The sequence below is a fragment of the Saimiri boliviensis genome, chromosome 12 (genome assembly GCF_048565385.1).
Source record: "Saimiri boliviensis isolate mSaiBol1 chromosome 12, mSaiBol1.pri, whole genome shotgun sequence".
Lineage (NCBI taxonomy): Eukaryota > Metazoa > Chordata > Mammalia > Primates > Cebidae > Saimiri > Saimiri boliviensis.
Genome location: NC_133460.1, coordinates 57,375,255 through 57,378,580, shown reverse-complemented (window position 1 = coordinate 57,378,580; position 3,326 = coordinate 57,375,255).

The following is a 3,326-nucleotide window of genomic DNA, read 5'->3' as shown; positions in this document are numbered from 1 at the left end:
GCTGCAAACAGAAGAACTTCCTTGCAAACAGAAGAATTCTAATGTCAACAATTATAAGATAATTATATAAAACAATTATAAGAAGGAGGCGGCTAGCTCAACCAGAGAAACTCAAAGAGAGTAACTACAGACAGTCCCCAACTTATGATGGCTCCACTCTGGATTTTTTGACTTTACAATGGTGCAAAAGCAATACATGTTCAGTCTTCTCCACAACTTACAATGAGGCTACATCGCAATATACCCATCAAAAGTCAAAAATATCTTAAAAGTGCATTTTTTTTTTGAGATGGTGTCTCATTTTGTCATCCAGGCTGGAGTGCACAGGCATTTCTCGGCTCACTGCAACTTCCACCTCCTGGGTTCAAGCAATCCTCCCACCTCAGCCTCCCAAGTAGCTGGGACTATAGGCATGCACCATCACACCCAGCTAAATTTTGTATTTTTCATAGAGACAGGGTTTCACCATGTTGTCTAGGCTGGTCTCGAACTCCTGGATTCAAGTGATCTGCCCAACTCAGCCTCCCAAAGTGCTGAGATTACAGGTATAAGCCACGTGCACAGCCCAAAAGTGCATTTTTGACTTATGGTATTTTCAGCTAACCATGGTTTTATTAGGACACGGCCCCATCGTAAGTCAAGGGGCAGCTATAGTTCAATATGAAGCACATTCTCATCAGAATACCTGAACAGAGGCCAGGAGCAGCCCAGCTCCGTGGGAGCCAGCACTGTGAGACTGTGGACAGAGCTGCCCTTCCAGGACTGAGGTCTCTGTCACGGCCTTCGTGTACTTTTCCATCTCCTTTCTCAGCCAGCCGGCTTCCTCCAATCACTCATAACTGGTTATTCTGATGAGTCTCCAGCCCTAGGTCAAGCTCATCGACTCTCCCCACCTCCAGGCTCAACTTCTTCTGCACCTTTCCCCAGATTGAACTCAGATTGGCCCAGCCTGCACTTGTGAGCCTGACCACTCAAATCATATAATGTGACCAGTCTTTGCTTCAAGTGCCCACCCTGGATAAATCCGCAGATGTCCAGAAGACATGGCCTGTGGCACCAACACAGCTGCCACCCACACAGCCCACACTGGGAAACAGGGATTCCCTTAGCCAGGATATCGACCTCTCTAAGGGGTCAGGGAGTTCTGCGGCTAAGGGCTTGGACTGTGAGCTAGAATGCCAGGTTCATCTCTACCTCCAACATGCTGTGTAGCCACAGACAACTTACTATATTCACTTCTGCTTTTTGAAATAGGAATCATAACAAAAACACCTGTCTCACAGGATTGTCAGGAGGATGAAATGAATGAATACATGTGAAGGCCTTTTAGAACAGCACTTCCTGACAAGTAGTCAGCTTTCAGGGAAGGTTAGTGATGCAAATTACTGTCATTATCTGTAAAACAAGAAGGAAATAGTGTCAAGGCTCTATTCCTCTGCTGTAAAATCTCTCAGTGTGCTCTCGGTGAATGCTGCAGGTCAGCCTGAGGAAAGCACGATGGTTTGCCCACAGACCACCTCCCTGAGAAGCACAGAGGCACAGGCACCGCCATCTGCCGAGAACCCGCTCTCTCCATGCCATCCCTGTGCTCCATCCCCTTTACTACTGTGCATTCAGCCTCACATGAACCCGTGAGAATAAAACTGAGAGGTTCGGTGAGTTGCCCGAATTCAGAGACAGGATTAATTCCACTCAGTTTCTATCAGAAAGGATGACCCAAGGGGTCCACTGCAGGCACTTACTTGAAGAGCCTGTTCCATTTGGAAATGCTAAGGACAGAGAAGGGTTCCAAGAGCAAGACATAGCAGGACTACAGTAGGAGAGGCAAGGGCAGAGCGATGTGGATGGGATGGGAGAAGGCCCAGAAACAGGAAAGGAAGGGTAGCACCCTCTTGGCAAAAGAGGGTAAGATTGGGGCAAGCAGAGGATGTGGCCATGAGCTTGGTCTATCCTCCCTCACTGGGCTCTCCAAAGGCATGCGGCAGAGTCCCCATTTAGCAAACAGAGCCCTGGCCAGCAACAAGGCCAGCAGCCCTGGGTGCTTATCCCAGCTCTGCCTCCCTGTCCCTGTATGACCTTGAGAATGAGGCACGGCCCTGTCCCAGTCCCAGCCACAGTAGCCACGTAGGGTAGATCAGATGACCTGAAGGGCCTCTGAACTCTAGGTCCCATCATGGTGCTGTCCTCATTTCTGTTGTGTTCTTAGGGCAGAACCAGAGCACAGGCTACCTCGTGACTCCCATCCTAACCTGGGACCGTGGCATTTCACTCCCCAATTTATTGTATGCTTAAGAGTCATGGGAAAAAATAAATAAAACTATTATCCACACAACCCCAGTAGGTCTCTTAATGACTACTCCACTAATTAGTAGCAGCTGTTAATGAAGTGTGCAGGTACAAGCCTAGCCTCGTCAATTAATCCATACATGCTCCTGGGCTGCAGTAATATTTAAAGGGGAAATCGATACTTGACAGCTGGGCCTGGGGAGGTCTCTGTCCGGGTGGTCAGGGAAGGTGTAGCATTTCAAGGACTTTGTAACTAAAATAGCTTATGCCTGGAGCATAGTGCAGGGGCCAGAAATGAATACAGCCCATAAGGGGCACAGGGACACGCCTGTGGGGAGCCTGGGGGCAGCAGGGGCTAGGTGGCCAGGGTGAACAGGTACCTGCTCCCCTATAGGTGGGCAGAGAGCCCCGTGCCGGGCCAATAGAGGCAAGCTCTTCCATTCTTTTCCCGTTCATCATTGATATGGTTTGGCTGTGTCCCCACCCAAATCTCATCTTGAATTGTAGCTTCCATTATTCCCATGTGTTGTGGGAAGGACCCGGTGGGAGATAATTAAATCATGGGGGCAGTTTCCTTCATATTGTTCTCGTGGTAGTGAAATAAGTCTGATGAGATCTGAGGGTTTTATAAGAGGAAACCTTTCACCTGGTTCTCTTTTCTCTCTTGTCTGCCACCATGTAAGACGTGGCTTTTGCCTTTTGCTGTGATTGTGAGGCCTCCCCAGCCATGTGGAACTGTGAGTTTATTAAACTTCTTTTTCTTTATAAATTACCCAGTCTTGGGTGTGTCTTTATCAGCAACATGAAAACTGACTAATATAATCATATCACAAAATTCACTTATTTCTGGGGGCAAGCGGGTTTGGGGCCTTGCTATACCTTCCTTTGGCAGATGCCATGATCAAAGCCTCCAAATGAGGCATTGTATCACCCAAGGTTGCCAAGCAAGTAAAAGTAACAATCACTTTCCTGGCCTATACCAGGCTAAACACCTTACAGGCATCATCTCATTTAATCCTTATGCTAGCCCAGTGAGATGA